Here is a 23,549-nt window from a genome sequence, read left to right on the forward strand (position 1 = left end):
GTTCCTCAGAAAACTGAAAATAGAGCTGCCATATGATCCTGCTATCTCAATTCTGGGGGTATATCCAAAATAAATGGAGTCAGTGTGTTGGAGAGATGACTGCAATATTCATAATAGCTAGGATGTGTAATTGACCTAAGTCCATCAAGGGATAAATGAATAAAGAAATAAAACATATAAACTTAGTACTATTTAGTCTTTAAAAAGAAGGAGATCCTGGCTGGGCATGGTGGTGCATGCTTGCAATTCCAGCATTTGGGAGGCTGCGACTGAAGGATCACGGTTCACAGACAATCAATAGGATCATGGTTCATGGACAGACTTAACAAGGCCCTTCACAACTCAGTGAGACCCTGTTTCAAAAATAAAAAGACTGAAAAATAGGGTTGGGGTGTAGCTCAGAGGAATAACGCCCCTGGGTTCCATCCCTGGTATGAAAGAAAGAAAGAAAGAAAGAAAGAAAGAAAGAAAGAAAGAAAGAAAGAAAGAAAGAAAGAAAGAAAGAAAGAGAGAGAGATCCTGTCATTTGTGACAACAATAATCAACCTGGATGGCATTATATTCAATGACAGTAAGAAAAAGACTGCATAGACTGCATGAACTCACCCATATATGGAATCTTAAAAAGTTAAACTCATAGAAGTAGATATTAGAATAGTCGTTACCAGGGGCTAGAGAGGGGAGGGAAAGGACTGGAAAGACATGATTAAAAGATGCAAAATTTCAGTTAGGCAGTAGAAATAGGCTCAAGAGTTCTGTTGTTCAACATGGTGACTGAAGTTAAAAGCAATATTTTATATACTTGAAAATTTCCAAGTCAATTTTAATTTAATTTAAATTGTTCTTAACAAAAAAATGACGGAATACAAATGTTAGTTAGCTCATGTTAGCCATTCCATAATACAAGTATCTATCAAAACATCATGTTGTACATCATAAATTTATCCATGTTCTGCTCACTTATTTTAAAAATAATATATGTATTTAAATATATTAGCAACTTAACAAAAACATTTAAAATATCAGTGCAGAATTCACCACACATTTTTTTTTCTGCCACAATGGTGGCCACTATACCTGATAAAGACTGTTTGATTAACTTTAGTCCCTGGATGAAGACAACCCAGAGCAAAATCTCAAGCCAACTAACAATGGCAAGTAGCTCAAGTGATAAATAAATATTCACTGGTGTGAGTTAGCAAGATTAATGGCTTGTCTGTTACAGCAGCATAACCTAGCCTGTGTTTCCTGCTAAACTTATCAATGGTGGGCTTCTCAGCAGATTGGCAGGCTCAGTTTTGATTGGGCTACACTAAATATCTGAAAATCTTTTATTAAATGCCAGTAAGTTTTCCTGGAGAGGAATTATCCAATCTTCTGTGTAGGAGGATTGGTTGCCTGATTTGGGGAGCAGGATAAGAGGAGGCTGGAAGTCTCACTGTTTAGTACACAAACTTTCACTTGGTCCTTCTTTATTTTCAGAACGATTTCTCACCTCTCCTCCTCTGCGAAAATTTTCCAGTTTCTGCTGGGTGGGAGTAGAGCAGTCATACAGCCACACAGGCGGAGAGAAGCAATCTGGGTTCTAGTGCTTTTTAGCAATCAAACCTTCTCTTTTCAGACACAGTGGTGCTAGGGCATCCAAACCCAAGGCCTGAGACTTGAGACTTTTGATTTGCCTTCTGTTTGCTTCTCTTTCAATTTCTCTTCCTCTCACACTTCCATGCACATGTGCATGCACAACAACACTCGAGTTTTAGTTGGTCCATTTTAAGGCAGTTACCTGTCTGCTTTCTAATTCCTGATGTTTATATGACCATCTCTCATATGCTGTTTCCTCTTTTCTTAACCTTTTTGTATAATATTGATATTTTTTCCCTTTTTATATCTTTCATTGTCATTTTAGTGAGCTTTGGGGGGAGCAACCAAGATAAAACCACATGTCCACCACCCCAAGTTTAACCAATACCTCTCTAACCTGTTACTAATTCTACTTAAAATTCATACCATCACTTGCTGCCATAAGGGAATTAGGCTTATTTATCAGTCAATTTATAAGTATTTACTGAGAAATTCACATACCATATGGAAGACACTGTCATAGGAACAAGAAAGACTGAAAGCCAATTTTTAATAATCTCTCAGTCTCTCAGAGTATGTTCTCTCTCTCTCTTTCTCTCATTCTTAGAGTATAGAAAGTATAATCTTGTCTCATCTATGTAACAGCCTGAACCAGTTCAATCATTATTATTAAATAATCAATAATTTTTATTATTTATTTATTTATTCATTTTGGTTCTACAAATTGAAGCCGGGGCATTCTACTTCTGAGCTACACTCTCAACAGTTGTTTTTTTTAAAACAGAATCTAAGTTGCTAAGAAACTCACTAAGTTATTGAGGCTGACCTGGAACCAGCTGTCCTCCTGTCTCAGCCTCCCAAGTACCAGAATTACAGACAACCGCCACCATGCCCAGCTACATCAAGAGACTTTAAGGGGGCAAATGCTAATAAATTCAATCTGATTTTCTTCTAACAGTAAAATTTTTCAAAACAAAAGCCAGAGGCTCAGAGACATTAAGTAAATTGTTCAGTCTCCTAAAGTACTATAAGTATAATGATTATATTTACTTTTTAAAAAGAATTATAATTACTACTCATTTACATACTATACCTACACTTGCTTTTAATCAGCTAGCCTCCAGTTAGCTAGCAGCATACATAGGGTATTTGACATTCAGGCCAACAACTTTGTGTTTACGCAGCATCTCAGGGAATTCAAGATTGACTTTGACCTTGAGGTTGACTAAGGAGTTCTATAAGACTTTGGGGAGGAGGTGAGATTTCAACAGGAAGCTGGGTGATCAGGAGCATGAATTGAGCCTCCAAGGTAACTCTGAGGGAGAGCTCTCAATATTAAGCAATTCCAAGAAAGAGTATGAACACACTTAGGACCATGGGAGTCATTCTGCACACCAAGTCATTCTGCCCTTGTCCTAGTCTATAACAGAATATCACAGACTAGTTCATTTATGACAACAAAAATTCATTTCCTCACAGTTCTGGAAGCTAGGGAGCTCACTGTCAAGGTGTTGGCATCTAATGAGGAACTTCTTTTTTTTTTCTCAGTTGTTGCTTTATTCACAATACATAAGAATCCCTTTCAAAACATGATTCCAAATCTTGCACCTTGAAGAACTATAGTCTAAGGATTGTAAAATGATTTGAACAACAAGTGGTTGACAGAAACATGCTTAATAAATATTGGTTGGTTGCTTTCTTTTTTAAATTTTTTATTTGTGCATTATATTCTTACATCATATTGGGGTAAAAAATTTGTGTGTACACATCACTGATTTAACTCCTACCCAATTCCCACCCAATTTCCTTTCCATCCCTCCCTCCCTCGCTTGGCTTAAGGTTGACTTCGATATATTTAACTATATTGTGTGTTTTAGAGATTTCCTCTTCCCCCCTCTTTTCTCCTCCTTTAGGTTGTCTTGTTTGCTCCTCTATAGGATTTCCTTTTTCATCTAGAGTACCTTCTATGACCCTTTTCTCCTTAGCTTTCACATATTAGAGAAAGCATCTGAGCTTCTTGCTGAGCCATAACATGGGGGAAGAACTCACTCATTCCATTCCTACAGTAAAGGCATTAATCCCTTCATGGAAGCAGAACCTTCATAGCCTCATACAATACATGAATTTTGAAAGTTATATTATAAGCATAACATTCCACCCTGATTCCTTACATCCACATGTTAGAGACAATCCCCAGTGAAACAGTGTTGAAAGGTGGGACCTTTAAGAGGTGACTAGGTCATAGGGCTCTGCCCTCAAGAATAACTTAATGTCATGTCTTGAGAGAGAAAGGGCCCAAGAAAAGATTGAGTTTAGTCTCCTATCTCTCATATGATGCTTTGATCAATAATGCCCTCACTAGACAAGGCCTTTCTTAGACTCCCAAGATTCCAGATCCACAAGCCAAATAAATTTCTGTTCAGTATAAAATAACCATCTGAGCCAGGTATGGCATACCCCTGTAACCCGGGTACTTGAAAGATTGAGACAGGAGGGTTACAGGTTCAAGGCCAGTCTTGGCAACTTAGCAATACCCTATCACAAAAACAAAAACTAAAAAGGGCTAATGGTGTAGGTCAGAGGTCTAATAGGTTCAATCCTCAGTACAAAAACAGAATAAAATATCCAGTCTGTAATTTTCTGTTACATGTATCAGCACAAAATGGATTGATATTCCCCTAGCCCTGCCTTCTAAGTCTTTCAAAGCAAAGATCAAGTGAAGTCCCATGTCCTTGAAGGAACAAGGGGACAGAAAAAATTGGATAGTTCTATCTGAGGCATATCCTCTCTAAGCCATCATCTCCACATACTTTAACTCATAAGGTCCAACTCCAATGGAGACCTTTTCCAACAAAGAACCTGAGATTTGTAGAACACCCCAACCTTTAGCCCTGAGATCTTATCACCCACTCCTTCCCTCACTACACTAATCCTTCCCTCCCTCCACACACTTCATCACAAATTACACTACTTTCTCTAGTGTCTATTTCTCATCCATGTCCCCCACCTTTGCATTAATAGGGCCAAGTACCTAGGAGCAACGTGATAGCCCAAAAGCAGGCAGAGGAAGGACCAGCAGGCAAAGTTCCTGAAGCATTGAAACATGCTAAACTTTAAGCCCAGAGGCTCTTATGAGCAAAGTCAAAGTAACCATCCAAGAAATGTTCTGCATCCCCAGCCCTGATCACTCAGGTGACACCAGGAAGACACACAACCCAGAGCTCTTTGAAAATGCCACCTGTTTGAAATAAAAAGGAAGAATCTAGGGACCACAACAGAGCCCCATGCAGATGCTTGTAGAGGAGAGAAAGGGAGACAAGGACAGCATTGGGTTCCCTGCTTTGCAGAGGAGAGATGGCTGTGCTGGGTTTTCTGAGATCATTCCCTCGAGTGCATTTGTGGGTTTGCACAGAGGCGGGTCTGTGAACTCCCACCCATATGGCTCCAGCGTCTGAGGACAGGAAGCAGCCTTTAAAACATGTCTGAACTCACAGATTGGAGTAGGAGGGTTGAGTCAGAAGCAGTCGAAGAGCTGGAGTGCACAGAAATGATTTAGCCTTCAAATCAGGTTGAAAATCTCCACTCCAGCAGTCTGATTGCCAGGACTCTGATGGCTCATCTTCTAGTGTTTAGACTCCCATGAGTTTCAGTCTTCCACTCCTAATCCTGGTTGGAATTAACCATCAGAAGCAAATGTGTGAATCAGGCAGGGAAATCAAAGTAAACTTTCACAAATGAGAGGTCCAAGGAAGGACCCAGGAATAATGAAATTTCCCGAGGCTCTCTGCTTTGATTCAGAAGGTTTTTTGTTTTTGTTTTTGTATTTTGGTAGTTTCATTTCTAAAGTCCCAAACAAAATATGTAATTTGGCTGGTTTATTTTAGATGTCAACTTGACTGGCCTGGGAACACCTAGAGATCTGGTAAAGCATAATTTGGGGTGTGAATGTGAGGATGCTCCCAGAAAGATGAGCATGTGAGTCTTAGTGCATGAAGTGGGGAAGATTCGCACTGGGAGTAGGTATGTACCAACGAGTCAGCCAGGGCTGAGAGAGCAAATATGGAAGGTGAATTCTCTTCTCTGAGAGTTGAGACACATCTTTTTTGCTGCCTTGAATATCAGAACTCTAGGCTCATCAGCCTTTAGACTTCAGTCTTTGCACCAGATCCCCTCAGATTCTCAGTCAATCAGCCTTAGACCGAGAAGGAAAATTCTCTAATGCCCATGATGTACTTTAACAAACATATCAATGTCAGTCACCAAACCAAACATGAGCAGGGAGGAGAAGGAAATGGGGTGGAAACTGGGTAAGGGCTAATTGGGTGATGAGTACATGAATGTCTCCACCATCTTGCATCCCATTAAGAATACAATACAACAATAAAAATTTTTTAAAAAGAATTGCACCATCATATGCCCTGGTTCCGAGGCATTTGCGCCTAGGCTAAGCCATGCTACTGGCATCCAAAGGCCTCCAGCTTGAAACCTATCATGCGACTTCTCATTTTCCATAATCACATGAGCCAATTTCCCTAATAAATTTTCTCTTGTGTATCTATAAACAGATCATTTTTGTCTTTTTGCAGAATACTTATATACCAATCAATTGCTTTTAAAGATTCTTGAATACCCTGGTTCTCCTAAATCAGTGACTGAGTCAATATAAGGAAGAATTGAACTACAAGGAAAATCTCAAGGGAAAGCAGTGGACAACTCTTCTGAAGTGGTACAAGACCCCACTTGCAAAAGACCTCCTCTACTCCAGACATCAGTGTAGGACACTTTATAGAGGTTATCCTATTTGTGTGTGTGTGGAGGGGGTACCAGGGATGGAACCCAGGAGCATTATACCTCTGAGCTACACCCCCAGCCCTAGTTTTTAGTCTTTTTATTTTGGAAATAGAGTCTCATTGAGTTGCAAAGGGCCTGGGTAAGTAGCTCAGGCTGTCCCTTGAACCCTTATCCTCCAGTCTCCGCCTCCTGAATGCTGAGATTACAAGCATGCACCGCCATGCCCAGCTGAGGTTATCCTATTTAATCCTACTGAAAACACCTGAAGAAGGTCGTCACAGATGAGGAAATTAATTCTCGGAGTAGTTAAGTGGCTAAGCAAAAGAATAATTACAGCTAATGACAGTCGAGTTGAGGTTCCTCTGGTTCTAAAGTCTTCCATTTCCCCTGCACCATGCAAGAAGAAAAGCATCATGTACTCAAACTCCAAATCACATCTATGGCAAACAAGCAACTTCCTCTCTCTGTCTCCTGTGAGAAGAGTGTGGTATCCCTAAGAAGATGCCATTCCACATCAACTCTTTCTGCCATCTTCTAGTTGTAGAATATGATGAGCAAAATATTGGGATTCTCTCTCTCTCTCTCTCTCTCTCTCTCTCTCTCTCTCTCTCTCTCTCTCCCCTCCCTCCCTCCCTCCCTCTCCCACATCTCCTCACTCCTTTAGTGAGTGAAGGCACTTGGTTTTTGCCAATTCATTTCCCCCACCCCCACTCCAGCTCTGACATTCTCTCTTGCCTTCTGATCTTCAGCAATATATTCATGTATTCATTTAAAAGTTCTGTCTGTGCTGAAGCCGGTGCTGCTTGTAATTGCTGGCGGCCAAAAGCTGTTCTGTTTTTTCTGGCTGAGTGTACCAGGCAATCATCAGCTGTAATTATTTCGAGTCTTGTTACAGATGGAACTTCTAGGTTTTCAGTCTTAAACAGAATTCATTATTCAAATGTCTCCAGAACTGACAGTAAGGGGTAAGGTGCAAGCCTCCTGGTAAGCCCAGGAAACCACCAAAGTCTCAGAAGAAGAGGACTGGCCATGTTAGTAGACACCTTGGTGGCCACATGTCGCTTTGGGTCTTCCAAGTCTGGAAACCTGAGCCCCAAGTGCTCATGATCATCCTCCCTGAGGTCTTGCTATTAACTCTTTGGTGTCTGAACCTCCACCTTTTCTGGGGACAAACATGTGACCTCTCACACATCTCCCAGCTCCAAACCCAGAAGACCGTGTTAGATGTATCTTCAGCTCCCAGCTGTATCATAGTCTTAGTTAGAACCCTTTTCAGGTTAACACTGTTTCCTGGGAACAGAGCTCTGTTGAAAAAAATGTCAATTTCAGAGCTTTGAGGGGGAAAAGGCTATTCTCAGTGACATCAGCTGCCCTGCACAGGCTCCAGACCAGCTTTAGAAACAGACATGAGGCATCTCCTAGCTCCTGAGCGAGTTTCATGAGGAGGTGGACAAAGTACTACCTGACTGTCCATCTAGCTTCCCAGACTTGGGGGAAAAGGCTTCCAAAGCACAGAGTGGCAGAAAGAAAGACCTCTGAGCAAGGTGCCATTCCATTCTTCCTTTTTTTTTTTTTTTTTTTTTTTTTAGTGGTACTGGGGTTCCTGGAAACCCTTCTACCTCTGGGCTACACTCCCAGACCTATTTTATATTTTTATTTGGAAACAGGGTCTCTTAAGCCAGCAAGGCTGGCTTTGAACCAACATGATCCTCCTGTTTCCGCCTCCCAAGCGCGGGGATTACAAGCATGTGCCACCACGCCTGGCCATTCTTCCTTTTTTTAATGTGTGTGTGTGTGTGTGTGTGTGTGTGTGTGTGTGTGTGTGTGAAAGAGAGAGAGAGAGAGGCTTCCTACCTCCAAGCTATACCGCCAGCCCTATTTTTATTTTTATTTTGAAAGAGTCCTTCTAGGTTGATAAGAATCTCACTACTTGCTAAGGCTGTCCTTGAACTTGCAATCCTCCTATTCCAGCCCAGCCCAAGGTGCCATTTCTTAGGAGCATCCCTAAGAGCCAGAATTGTGTAGAAAGCTGTTGTGTGACCATGCTCTAGAGAAAAATGTGAGGGAATGGCATGTAGAGCTGAGTCCAGAGTCATGGAGGAGATACCCTCAGCACATACCTGCATCCCCATTCCAGCATGACAAGCAACAGAATGCAATCTCTCTCCATTTACTGTCCTAGGGAAAGAGCAAAGTTCCCAGTGTGGACCCACATGATAAGGAGCCCCAGGATTCCAGAGGACAGCGATGCTGGTACAAGAGACAATTGCCTCCCAGCTGCTTCCTTCACACTCTGGGAAATATCAGATGTGACTTCAGTCTGCTCTTCCCTTCTGCCCTGCCCTGGTTTCTATCTCTTACCCTTTGGCCTTATAATTCCAGTTGTCTGATGCAAATTCTTGCTGGTAGAATTAAGGTCTCTCTCTCTCTCTTCTCTCTCTCTCTCTCTCTCTCTCTCTCTCTCTCTCATTTTATTTTTCCCACCCACATTTATCACTCTCATTTTCTCTGGCTCTCACTCCAGAATCCCCCTTCAACACGCATGGGTGCACACACTCCTAGCTGGCCCTTTCCTTCTCTGCAAGGGTTATACAAAGACCTGAGAAAAGAGCCTTGGCTGGCAGAGGCCCCTGGCACAGAGAAGGAACAGAGTAGCAGGGGATGGGACAGAAGAAGGAGGAAAGAGGGTGACAGATGGCAAGGTGGCTCTGACTACACAGACACTGTACCCCTTCAGGGTGGCATCTGCACAAACCCTCACACTCTTCTTCCTTGGGATCCTCCATGTTCCATAACAAGCCTGTATCTATTCAACTTAGCACACAGTGATGATGAGTCTACTATGTGCTTACAGCTGGCTAAGTAAGAGGGCAAGAAAATCCAAAGGAGGACAGAAGTGCAGAGTAGAGTGGGGAATCTGCAAATGGCCTGGATGGCTTCGTGATAGTCCATGTCCACTTTGTCCAGCTGAGCAACAGGGCCAACAAGACCTGTGCTGCTTATACCAAGTAATACTAGAAAACAGGAACTTGTGAGTTCCTCTCTTTCTTATCATATGATAACATAGGGAAAGTTGGATAGTGGAAGCTACCTGTGAAAGAAACAGCTATTGTCATAAGAAGGGAAAAGAACCAATATATATTGATAAGCCCTCTATTTGACAAGCAGCATCCTAGGACTGTAACACATGTGATTTGTATAATCTTTGTAGGAATCCTATTATATAAGTGTTCCCATTTTACTAATGAAGAAACTAAGTCCAAAACAGGCCACATCACTTGCTTCTAAATAGAAGAGCAGAACTTGACCCAATGTCAAAATCTAGATGCTGAATGAATGGGTGTCTGTAGCTCTGTGTTCTAACATCTCTCCTCTCACACCTGATGTATTGCTTAGTCAGGGGTGTAAAAAAGCCATGGTGAACCTGTATCCAGCAATTAAAATCACAGGGCCAAAGGGTGAGGTTACCCATCATGTTGATAAGTTGTTTGTAGAGGATGTGGCTTTTTGCCTGCTCACAGGAGGTTTACAGTTGTGTTGGAATGATGGGCTTCATATGACATAACTGAACACTCATATGTGAAAATGTACAGTTAAGTCCAAAAGTGACTAATATGTACTATAGAGTTCAGAAGATCCTGCAACCTGAATGGTTGTTTAGGTGTCTGAGTCCATTCCAGCTATGATAACAAAATGCCATTTCTGGTTAGGTAGTTCATAAAACTGACACTTAGTTCTCACAGTTCTAGAAGTTGAGAAGTCAAGATCAAGACCAAGTAAATCCTATGTCTGGTGAGAGCTCGATTTTTGCTTCAAGAGGATGCTTTCTTGCTGAGCCCTCACATCGAGGAAAGGCCAGGGAGCTCTCTGGAGCTTCTTCTATAAGGGCATTAACTTCATTCAGGAAAGTTCCACCCTTATGACCTAGTTACCTGCCAAATGCCCTGCTTCCTGCTACCCTTAGAATAATGATTAGATTTCAACATGAGTTTGGGGGTGAAGCCAAAATTCATATCAGATCACAGTACAGGCTTTTTTCCCCTCTTTGGTGTTAGGGATTAAACCCAGGGATTCATGCATCCTAGGCAGGAGCTCTACCACTGAGCTTCATGCCCAGCCCCAGAACTAGGCCCCTTGATGTAAGAAAACAATTAGTTGACCCCTGAATGTCAATTGATGGATGAACAGCAAATGTCCTGGCAGAAGAGATAGCCTAAGCCAGGCTTTGCCAAGGACAGAACTGTGTACTTTGGGCAGTGTGCTTACAACCAGCTAGAGAAGATGGACTACACGGGGGAAACTGGGTTCTGGAAGACTAGAACAGTAAGGGAGGAATAGCAGATGACAATGTACTTTTTTCAGGGGGATGAAACAGGTAGCAGGTAAAGAGAATAGCGGAAAAAGAGAGTTGCAAGAGCCCAGACCCAAAGTGACCACAGCTGGAACTTAAAGGGTAGCAGCAGTAATAATGAGAATAAAGTGTAAAAAACCACAGGACTTCAGGACTCAGGGCTGCAAAGGACCAAGAAGAGAAAGTTAGGGACCATATGACTTTGGACAGTAAGGTAAACTTCTAATGGTGCCCAGGGCCAAAGAGAACAAAGCAGGGTTGAGCTGTGGATGTAGATGTTTACTTGTGAGTGTTTCATTTGACACAAAGGACGATAACTCAGAATCCAGTTGGGAAGAAAAAATATATACCTGTGAAACAGCCAGAACACAAACTGCATACGGAAGAGGTGAACAGATAGAAATGCTGGAGTGTAAACTGTATACATAAATGCTAAAATTGTATTTGTATAGGGTGGGGAGTGAGGCTCAGCAACTTTTCTGGCAGTTAAGAACAAAAGAATAAATTGAAGCCACTTTGAGTACTTTTCTTCTCTTATTTGTTCTCTTAATCCCTCCTTCTCCTCTCCCCTGCCCCAAGCCTCACCCCTGTTTCTTCCCTTTTTTTTTTCTTCTGCCTTTGCCTCATGAATTTTCATGCACACACTACCAAGAAATCAGAGCGAGGGCCTCTGTAACCTTTGACAGACAGTCTCTGTCTTTCTATTCCTTCCGCACCCAATTTTCACAGCATGTTGTTTTTTCTTAGTTGGGTGGAAGTTCTGAGTTGTGGGCTGCACCCTGGCATTTCTCTTTCTTGAGTCTGGAGGTTTGAGAAAAGAGGGCTAGAAAGAGGAAGACATGCATAGTATGAATATCACTGAAGATAATTTGGACTTTAGAGCTTTTCTGGTACCTTCCCTCAAATGCCCTTGATGAGTTAAAGCAGCACATGCCAAGCTGGGTTATGGGAGGAGCCACGTTCCACCGCTGATGCGGCGTCCCAGCACTCTAGGAAAGAGCAGCACCCAGAGATGAGTCCAGTAGAAATGCACCATTCGTCCCAGTTGGGGCCAGCAGAAGGTTTCAAGGCAATGGGCAGGGAAGGTTGGAAGTGGGGTGGAGCCAGTGATAGAGAAGTCAGAGTAGGCCATATTAGGGAGCCCAGAGAGGCAATAGCACCAGGCACTGGGGGCATTGTCCAGTAAGAATAAGGCCCCACAGCCAGACAGTGGATCATTACAGCATTCTAGCTCTAAGGAGGGACTGGCAGGAAGAGCAGAGCCATACTCCTAAAGAGGGACAGGGGAGTGGTAAATAATATTCATTTCCATAGTTCATGGAATATTTTCCCTATGATTATGCCAGACTCCTTACCATGTCAACAGACTTTAAATAACCACAACAATGTCACTATAAAATAGTATCATTAGCCTCACTCTGTAAAGAAAGAAACACCAGACAGGCTGTTTTGCCCACGTTATACAATTCAAGGAGGAAAGTTGAGACTTTAATCCAGATCTATATTACCACAAGAGAAAAGTTTTTAGAGAATGAGACAAAGTCAACAGAAAAGCGGCAAGAGCTAGAAGTCCTAGCTTCTGGAAAAGGACGTAAAATGTAAAGTTCAAGCATCGGGGCTGGGTGTGGTACCTGGAAAAACCCAAGTATCTGATCTGGGAGGCCTCAGCATCTCTTCTGCCTAGATGAGGACCTAAGTTTCTACACATGAGGACCACACTGACCCATCTAGGATAAAGAGAGAAACCCAGTGGTTGAGAACACAGCTGGGCTGGATTCTACTTGTCTAAGATTTTAGAACTACTTCAAAGCCACTTCTAAGAGCCATAGTTTTCCAAGGCCTCCCCATACAACTGTGATCCAAGAGGATTCATGAGGTTGGGCAACTTATAAACCTCTCTGAGCCTCCAATGAAATAAACAGACTTTCAACAATATGATCCAATGATCAAAGGTTCCATAGTTTGAACAAAAATACAAAACTGTGGTCTATACACACAATGACATTTTACTTAAAGAACAAAATTATGTCGCTTACAGGAAAATGGATGGAACTAGAGAATATTATGCTGAGTGAGATTAGCCAGCCTCAGAAAGTGAATGGGTCATATGTTTTCTCTCTTACATGGAAGCTAGGGAGAAACTGGAAAACAAAAGGGACTTCAGATAAATGAGGACAGATAGTAGTAGAATAGTGGAAGGGGGCCTGGAGAAGACGATGGGGAGGAGAAAAGGGAGACCCAATGAAAGAAACAGTTGGAACAAACCTATGTACATAGGTGATGCTATCAATACCAATTTCAGTATTGTGAACAAGGAGGAGGAAGGAGCGGAGTGAGATCCAGAGGGAAGTACATCAGGTGCTATATGTATGTATGTTTCTATCTCTCTGAAGCACCAATAAAAGTACATTAAAAATAATACAAGCTAAGATGTCTCAAAATCTTGAGATTATTTTACTGGAAGAGAGAAGAGGAGGTATTATAGTTAGATATAAAATTTTAGATGGAAGAGGGAAGAGGAGATATTATAGTTAGATATAAAATGTCCCCTCAAGAGCTCACTTATTAATGTTTGAGTTGATATATTTGAGTCTTAAGGGTTGTAATCCCAGCAGTGGATAAATCCATTGTAATAGATTTACCTCAGTGATATCCAATAGGACAGTAGAGTGTGGCTGGAGGTGGGTCCCTGGGGGTACAGCCTTGGGGATTATATTTGTTCCTCGTCCCCTTGCTCCCTTGCTTGCATCTGGCCTCCATGTTGTGAGGAGCACAGCCCATGTGCTTGCCCTCTGTCCACCTCCTGCCACTATGCCCTGAGATCCTCCATCCCCAGCCTCACATGGACCGAACCCAAAACTGTGAGAAAATAAATCTTCTTCCCTCCTCATTATGCAGTCAATCTTTTAGCTTTGAAAATGCTGACCAAAACAGGAGGAAAGAAGCTCCTTCTCCAAGTGATACCTTGTGAAGACTCACCAGCCAGCCACAGTAGAAAAATCCTGGAGGTGGTCTTTCCACTCTGCAGCTGCCATCCAACTTATATTAAGACAGATGAGGCAGGATCATGTAGGTATGTGGGGGCATTTTTCCACTCTGGTCTCTGTAGGTGTCATTGAATTATGTGGTATTCTGTGATCCATAACATGTATCAGATTCTATTGCCAATGTCTTGGTGAATAATACCCATTCAAAGTATTTATTAAACTCCCTATCATGTGACATGTGCTGTGCTAATGAGTGAGTAGGCAAATGAGTGAGTATAAGATACTACAGAACCAATGAGCTGAGACTTTATTTTCTAGACAGGACTCCACGACCCTGGCCTGTATCCCCAACACTCTTGTCATTCAAAGAGGTAAGTAAAACACCTCAGCACCTTCTTTTCCTCGTGCAAGAGGAAAAACAATTGATTCTGCCAAAATCCTTGCCACTTAGTAACACTGACTTTGTCTTATGTATGTTTGTTTTTTTTAAAAAAATGAAAGCCCTAAAGAAATACAATTAAAATATTCTAATTATTTGTGTTGGGATTATTTGTTTTCATCCACCCCTATTAAAAATATGAATGTAAATTTGAAGTGGTTTCAGCATTCCCGTGAGCTGCTGCCTCCTACCAAGCCCAACATACTTGCTTTATGGAAATGTGTTTGCTGGGTTCCTTTAAAAATTATCATTATTTTGTTTTAAAGGGATTTTCCCCACTTCTCTCTCAAATAGACAAAATAATTAATTAGTGGCAGAGAGTTTTTGTCTCTGTGTTTTCCTTTCTTTCTAGACCATTTTAGGACATCAACAGGGAAGAATGTGGTGGAATAAGAAATGTATGGAGAGATTATTCGCATAGAAAACACTATCAGATATTTTCAAATCCCTAAAGCTGGCTAAGGGGACAAGGCCAGCCAGGATTTTCATACTATCTTGGATTAATTTTTTATCCTTTTTTCCAAAACCATCAAAGAACAGCATAACATGTTATATACTCTAGAAATATCCCCAGGAGACAGATGGAGACCTGGCACTGTAAATGAAAAACTGAAGGGTCAGAGCAGCATGACATATGGCTCCCGGTTGCTGGGACTAAAAGAACTTGATATACACCCAGTACCCTGGTGGCAAGTACTGTCGCAGCTCAGTGGTTCTATATTTTTTCCTGAAACTTTCACTGGGATATCCTCTTTCTAATATCAGAAAAATTTATTTGTTAAAAGAAACCAAATGAGCGGGGCATGGTGGCGCACACTTTAATTCCAATATTCGGGAGGCTGAGACAGAAGGATCGTGGTTCAAGGACAGCCTCGACTACTTACTGAGGTCCTTTGCAACTCAGTGAGACTCTGTTTCAAAATAAAGAATAAAAAAATAAGGCTAGGGGTGTAGCTCAGAGGTAGACTGTCCCTGGGTTCTATCCCCAGTACCGCAGTACTGCAAAAAAAAAAAAAAAAAAAAAAAAAAGAATACTAGTTTACCTGTGTTTAAGATAAAGTGAGAGCCAGGCATGGTGGTGCACACCTATAATCTAAACACTTTGGGGGCTGAAACAGAAGAATTGCAGGTTCAAGGACAGCATCAGTAATGTAGCAAGACTTTCAGCAATCTAAAGAGACCCTGTTTCAGACTAAAAATTGAAAAATCTGGCAGACCTCATTGATCCAGTGAAAATTCTCAACACTCAGGCCTTAGGAAGGCCAGGATGCAATGCTGAGTGAATCACAGATCACTCTGGTGCGGCCTCTTAATGGCTCCACTCTGGCGATCTTTGCTGCCTCCTCATCCTGTCAGTCTGGGAGATGATCCATCTGAGGCTGGCCTAGCTTGGCTGTACTCAGCAAGGCTGGATTCTCTGATTGGCAACCCTACCTAAAGCATATGAAATGAAGAAGAGTCAGTTCCCCATGGGAGGGGCTAGTGACTGTTGTTACCACCAGGAGAGGGAAATAGAAGATTGGCCAGCTATGTAGTGTTCCTCTCTTCCCACAGATGAGCATATTCAGTGCCTAGCCTTAGGAAGACCCCACAAGTGAGAAGTCCAGGGCCCCTCTGCCCTGCCCCATTATGAAACTACCCACTGGAAACCTGCCTTTCTCCATTTCAACTAGCAGCAACTGATTGAGTCAAAATTGACAAGCCTTGCCAGATATGGTGGCCCACACTTGTGATCCCAGCGCTTGGGAGGCTGAGACAGGAGGATCACACAGGTTCAAAGCCAGCCTCAGCTACTTAGTGAGGCTCTCAGCAACTTAGTGAGACCCTGTTTCCAAATAAAGTATAAAATAGGTCTGGGCGTATAGCTCGAAGGCAGAAAAGCCCCTGGGTTTCCACCCCCAGTACCACAAAAAAAAAAAAAAAAAAAAAAAAAAAAGATTGACAAGCTTTAATCCCAAGCAGGCAATTATCTTCTGGGAGTCCCTAATCACTGAATGGCATATGAGAGCAGGAGAGGAGGCAGAGAGAAAGAAAAATAAATAAGCTTTCCATACATTCAGATTTTCTGTCTCACTCTCCCAAATACCACCTTATTTTGTCAGTTGCTAGATCTGCGGGCTCTTCATCATTTTCTATCTACATTTCTTCATCCTGCTGGGGACTGACCAGGCAAGTGAACTCAGAATCCCAGGTAGTAGAGAGTAAGTATTAACATTATCATCTCCTTTATTAGTTGGTCATTTTTTCTCTCTTTATTTTTTTCCATAATATATTTCAACTACAAAAAGATTGCCTGAGTCTTCTCAAGCAGTTTTTTAAGCCCTGTGGAATAAGACCTTTTTTCTATTGTGGGGTGTGTGTGTGTGTGTGTGTGTGTGTGTGTGTGTGTGTGTGTGTGTGTTATTAGAGATTGAACCCAGGAGTGTTTTACTTCTGAGCTACACACCCAGCTCTATTTTATTCTTTTATTCTTTGTTTTGAATCAAGATCCCATTAAGTTGCCAAGGCTGGCTATGAGCCTGCAATCCTCCTGTCTCAGCCTCCCAAATACTGAAGTTACAGGCCTGTGCCTGTGCCACCATCCTGGTCTGTTGTGATCTTGATCTTCTCCTCCAAGTTATCACAAAAGAGTGGTGGTGGTGGTGGTGGTGGTGGTGGTGGTGGTGGTGGTGGTGGTGTGTGTGTGTGTGTGTGTGTGTGTGTGTGTGTGTAATGTGGGACAGAACCCAGAGGTGTTCTACCTCTGAGCTGTATCCTAGTCGTTCTTTTTATTTTTTTTATTTTGAAACTGGATATCACTAGGTTATTGAGAGTCTCACTAAGCTGCTGAGGCTGATCTTGAACCTGCAATCATCTTGTTTCAGCCTTCCAGGTACTGAAATTATAGTCATGTGCCACCATACCAGGTTCAAGTTACCTTTTCTAAGGCAGGACTAAAAGAATCTAATTCTGAAATTCTTTCCTCAGCAAAAGAGATAGTCATCTCCTGTGCTTCAGGAACAAAAGAGTTCCTCAGGAGACCTCACCTTTGCCCCCACAGATAAAAGTTAACTCTCTCCAGTGCTTCTCAATCAGTTTCTACAATTTCCAGAGTATTATTTGAGGAAATATAACCCTAGCGAATCACCTTGAAATACCTGGATTATATCATTCGCACCAGAGTCCAGGCCTTTCTCCTGGCCTGCTAAATAATTTTTATTCTGTATTTGCATCAAAGGTTCACAAAAGTATGGTTATTGAATTTGTAAATGACACAGGCTGAGTGACACACTCTGGACAATAAAAATGGTGACTGGCTGAAATCTTCAACAGAACTTAATAATATGAAGTGCAATAGATAAAAGGTGAAGTACTGCTCATGAGTCACAAAAAAAAGAACAAAAGGCATCTACTGTGTAAGATAAGAGGTGGTTTTTTTAAGCAGCCCCTGGAAGGAAGTCACAGGAGTGAGTCCATGACAAAATGGTGGTGAAGAAATGATATTATTCCAGCCATCTATCACTTTGGAACGAACCACCACCAATTCCGCTTTAAAGAAATTGATGAGCATATTGTAAAATTTATATGGAAATGCAAAATCTAAAGCAGCATTTTTTTAAATGACAAATTTGGAGTACTCACGCTTCCGGATTTCAAAATTTACTGTAATGCTACCGTTATCGAGACAGCATGGAGATAAAAATATAGATCAATGGAGCAGAATCAAGAGTCCAAAAATAAATCCTTATGTTTATAGCTGATTGATTTTGACAAAAATGCCAAGGCAATTCAATGAGGAGAGGGTAGTCTTCTCTGCCAGTGGTGATGGGACAACTAAGTATAAAAAATGGGATGAATTTAGACCCTCACCTTCTATCACAAAGAGAAATAACTCAAAACACATTGCTCCATATTGTATACATGGGAATAGTCTTTTTTTGATGATCCAATGGAGTAGATTTTAAGTCAATGAATAGAAATTACAAGAGGAAATAATGAGATACTCAACAAGAAAGAACTTTTCAATCAAATATGGAGGAAATGTTGAAAGCTCCACACCTGAGAAAAATTCAAGAATAGGTAGAATAACAAGACACAGAAGGAAGATTGTAAATTAGTACAACCACTTTGGAGATCAGTATAGAGATTCCTCAAAAGGCTAGGGATGGAACCACTGTCTATGACTCAGCCATACCACACCTCATCTTTCCAAAGGAATTGAGCTTAGAGCACTATAGCAATACTTGCATATCCATGTTTATAGCAGCACAACTCACAATAACCAAATTATGGAACCAACCTAGGTGTTCATCAATAGATGAATGGGTAATGAAAATGTGGTATACACAATGACACTTTACTTGGCCATAAAGAGGAACAAAATTATGTCATTTGCAAGAAAATAGATGGAACTTGAGAATATCGTGCTGAGATCACTATACTTGCTGCTTTTAGGTCCAGCCAGCCTCAGAAAGATTTTTCTCAGATGTAGAAGCTAGAACAAAAATAGAAACTAAAAGGAACTTTAGTCAAATGAGGAGAGAAAACAATATAATAGTGGAAGGGGATAAGAGAAGGGGAAGGAGAAAGGAAAAAATGAGGGTTGAGGAAGGGAATAGTTAAAAAAAAAAATAAGGATAGAGCTATACAAGGAGGTTCACTACCAATCTCTCTAACATAAATGGGAGTAAGGAAGGGGGAAACAGATATATACCATGTGATATATACAGGTATTTATGTGTCACTTTAGAAGTATAAAGACCTTAAATTAGAAAATTGAATAGGCAGAGTAGCCACTGACAGAAAGTAATGAAGGATCACATTCAGAAATCTTAACTTGTATTCTGATGGAATCTCTTACATACTTGCTGCTTTAGTTCCATTTGGCCAATGGGTTACAAACAAATGTTTGTGGAAATCTCCCACAGTTAAGGCAGATTTTTCAATTTCTTTCTGTTGCACTATCATTTTTTCTGCACAGATTTCTATGGGCCTGTGTTAGATGTACACATACTTGTCATCTTGGAAAACTGAGCACTGTTTTACCATCTAGTGATCCTCTACATCCCTATAAAGATCTTAAAGTCTTCTTAAACCCTCTACTTTTCAATCTTCGTGTGTACCTCACACCCAGGCAACTTGCATCTGAGGTCAAGTATCCTGTGTGAATGCCTGTCAGGCATCCTGTGTGAATACAACCATTGGGAGTCTAATCTGCATTATTGTATTTTTTCTAATAATCCACTACACATCAATCAAAAGCACCTGATCTACTTGTTTAGACATAAATATACACAGGAAAATGCCTGTTTGTCAGTCACAAACTTGTTAGGTTACAAAATGTTTAAAATGTCCCTTATCAATCAATCACCCCAAATCAGCATGGCCATTAGCAAAAAGTTTCTGCCTTTCCTCCCTTTGATTCCTTTTCATATTCATTCTGCATTCTTTCCCACAATTTCTTTCAACGTTTTCTCAACTTTTGGGGGGACATATCTCCCAACACTAAGCTAAATATGAAAGGCCCTGTAGAAACATATTCTGTACAAGTGTGCAGCGGCAGAGAATTGCTCAGCTGAGCAGAACTCTGAGATGTCTTTCAGCAACATCCAAAGTGAACATTCTTCCTGTTAACACTTGTCAAGATTTTCAAAATCTCTACACATAACTTCACCAATTGTATTTAGAAAATAACTTATTTTCCCTGAAATCAATTTGCTAAAAATTGAGTTGAATTTGATGGGTATAAATATAAAATTTCCCCATATAACATTGGATGAAAAGTGTTATACTAAGAGGTTTGTGTATTCCATGAAGTTTGGCTAGTAAAAGAATTTCCCACCAGGAAAATTTAAGCTGGAGAAAAATTCTACAAGAATGTCTGGATATTTTCTAGTTCAATCTACATTTGTCTTGTAAGTGGTGAGTTTGGTCTATTTATATTTATTGTAATATTGATAAATTTGAACCTGTTCTTACCACATGATATGCTTTTTTGTGTCCCCATATTTTTCTGTATTTTAAAATATGCTTATCTTTTTAAAATAGCATGTATTCTTAATGAAAGAGAACTTTTAGCTTTCTTACATCCTTTGATATTTTTCACATCCATCACATTTATATTATACTAGATGTTTAATTGTGGGTCACCAAGAATAAGTTTTCTTGGGGGGAGTGAGGCATTCTACCTCTGAGCTACACCCCCAGCCCTATTTTATTTATTTTATTTTATTTTATTTTATGTTGAAACAGGACCTTCCTAAGCTGCTGAGGATTTCACTAAGTTGGTGAGACTGGCCTCAAACCTAAGATCCTCCTGTCTCAGCTTCCCTTTTTAAAACACAACATGTTTAGTGTCTCAGTCAATTTTCTCACTGCTATTATACAAAGCAACTGACCACATCACTTGGAGGAAGGAATTTGATCATGGTTTTCTTGGATATTTGGGGTTAAATCCATGTGAAGCCAGCAACTATAGATCTCAAGGCATGGTGGGAAGCAGAAAGAGAGAGTCCATATTTGTTCTCATATTATGAAATATAGAAAAAAAGATATCCAGAAGCAAAGATATTCAAAGATACAAGCACAAGTCCCAAGGCCACACTCCCAGGGGGCTACCTTCTCCAGCCACACTCTACCAGCCTAGGTAGTGGATTTATTTACTGATTAAATTTTAGCCCTTGTGACTCAATTATATCAACTATGAACACCAATTTATGAGCTTCTCAGGGAACATTCTATATATAACTATAAGATTCCACCCCTGGGCCCTGAAGAGCTCATACCCATTTCAGAATGAAAAATGCATTTAGTCCATCTCCAAGAGTCCCCATAGTCTTTACAGTTCCAGCATCACTCAAAAGTCCCAAAGTTTAAAGTCTCCTTTGAGACTCAAAGTAAATGCTTGGCTTTGAGTCCCTGTAAAAAACAAAAACAAACAAAAACAAAAATAAAAATAAAAAGCAAGTTGCATACAATCAATGTACAATGACAGAGAATAGACATTTGCATTCCAAATTGGAGAAATAAGGCCATAGACAGAAGGAATTGGACCAAAACAGTATTGAAATTTAGCAAGGCAAGCATTTGATCTTGCAGCCAGCTCTACTTCTGGCATCCACAGCACATGGTGGTAAGATGCAATCTCCAGGGGGCCTTGGCAGCCTCCCCACTGTGGCCTGGTTGATTTCATTGGATGGCATACTGGCTCTTTCAGCCTGGCTCCATGTCTCTCGCTCGCAACCTTTCCTCACACTCATTTCAAGTTTCTGGCATTTTGAAATCTCAGGAGTTTCTCTTTCAACCTTAGCTTCATCTTCATAGCTTTACAAATTGCCCCATTTGGGCCTGCTTGCAGGAATTCCAAGTTTCCCACACATTGCGTGGTTTACCATGGTTTCCTTTTAAATCTGAGGAGAAGCCTCCATGATCCCTTCTTTCCAACACCACTAGCATTACATAAGCATCAGCAGAAAAGGTTGCCATGCCTTTTCAATAACTGCTTCCTGGGCATGTTTGAATCCTGGTAGCTGTGGGCCTTTTTCATATTACCACCTCTGGGACCTTGTTTCCTTCATTACACTTGGGCTTGAATTTCCCTAACCACATTCCTTTATTGGTTCCTATGCAAAACAGTCAATTTCCCTTCAGCTATCTTACTTTCTTTCACAGCATCATCTCTGTGGACCCCAGATTGACACATGCCTTTATGGCCATGCTGCAAATATAATGTCTCTCTGCTTTGCTTTCTGCTCCCAAAATTCAGTGTATAATTTATTGACCACAAACATCAATACCCATAAAGCAGTTTGAATACTTTGCTGTTTTGAAATTTCCTCTGCCAGTTTATTAATCAGTTCTTCATCTTTAAATTCAGCTTCACACAAAGTTTCACGAAATGGGCAAAATGCCAATAAATTCCTTGCTGGAATTTTCCTATGGAGTCCTCTTTGCCCTCTAAAATCTCCTGAGTACAACCTGTACCATCCACCTTTCTAGTCACATTTTAGACTTTCCAACTTCCTCTCACACACCAGTTCCAAAGTCTCACAAAACATATGGCATCAATCTCAATTCTCTGATAATAATTTCTGTCTCAGTCAACACTCTTACTGTATAATCCAAAGCAACTGACCACACAAAGAAAATAGCATTTATTTGCTCTTGGTTTCTTTGGAGATTTAAGATTCAGTCTATGTGAGGAAAATGGCCATGGATCTCAGACCACTGTGGCAGGAAGAAGAAAGAGGAAGATTGCATGGTTTTGCTCTCACATCATAGAAGCTGGAAGTAGAAGAATCCAGCAAGCAAGGGGATTCAAAGATATGAGCCCACATCCCTAAGGCAACACCCCAGAGACCCACCTTTTCCAGACATATCCTACCAGCCTAGGTTACCTCCCCTTGTAATGAATTTATCTACTGATGAAATTACAACTCTCATGACTCAGTTGTATCGGCTTTGAACACCAATCTATGAGCTCTTCAGAGGGCACTCTATCTAACTATAACACTTAGGTATTTTATTATCTTTACTTTTTTAAGTTAGTAAAATATTTTGGATTATTCTCTGACCATATTTAAGTATCCTTACTATTTTCAATGAAGATTTCCTTGAGAAAGAATCTCACAGGTCTGAGGAATTTATTTGTTCCTTCATATTTAAATAACAATGTGGTTGGATGTAGTTCTAGAATAAAACATTCTTCAATACTATTTCAGACTTTTCCTTTCTTCTCAAGGATATAGAGATGAGGGGAAATGATTATGCCATGCTTATAACAACAACAAAAATAGTGGGTTTTTTTGAAAGTGCTGAGCTCTTGGGAAACCCACAGGCCTAAAAATCTAAGAATAGGTGAGATACAGAAACCAATTTTCACTCCAGGAAGGTGAATTCAGCCAGTGGACCTAGCAAACTGGTAGAGGATGAAAGTACTAGTGACAGATGAGTAATCCTGTGAGGAACAAGAAGTATCCATATAGGGCGTGTGTGTGTGTGTGTGTGTGTGTGTGTGTGTGTGTGTGTGTGTGTATTACTGGAGATTGAACCCAGAGCATTCTATTTCTGTGCTACACTCCCACCACTTTTTTATTTTTTGTTTTAGAACAGGGTGTCACTATGTTGCTGAGAGTCTAGCTAAGTTTCTAAGGCTGATCTTGCACCTGTGATCTTCCTGTCTAAGTCTTCCAAGTACTGAGATTATAGGCATGTACCATTACACTCACTATACACTCTTATAGTGAAAAGACTGGGAGGCCCCTAAGGTTCCCCCTTGTAGCACAGACCTAAAGGAGGGGAAGAGAGAGTACTACAAGAAGAGCACTCCTCTGGTGCCATTGTTCTACTCCTGGGAGAAAAGTCTTAATTGGAGATATAACAAATTCTGTCACATTTGGGAGACTAGTGAAGACTTATTCTG

This window comes from Muscardinus avellanarius (assembly GCF_963383645.1).
Source record: "Muscardinus avellanarius genome assembly, chromosome: 1".
In the NCBI taxonomy this organism is placed as follows: Eukaryota; Metazoa; Chordata; class Mammalia; order Rodentia; family Gliridae; genus Muscardinus; species Muscardinus avellanarius.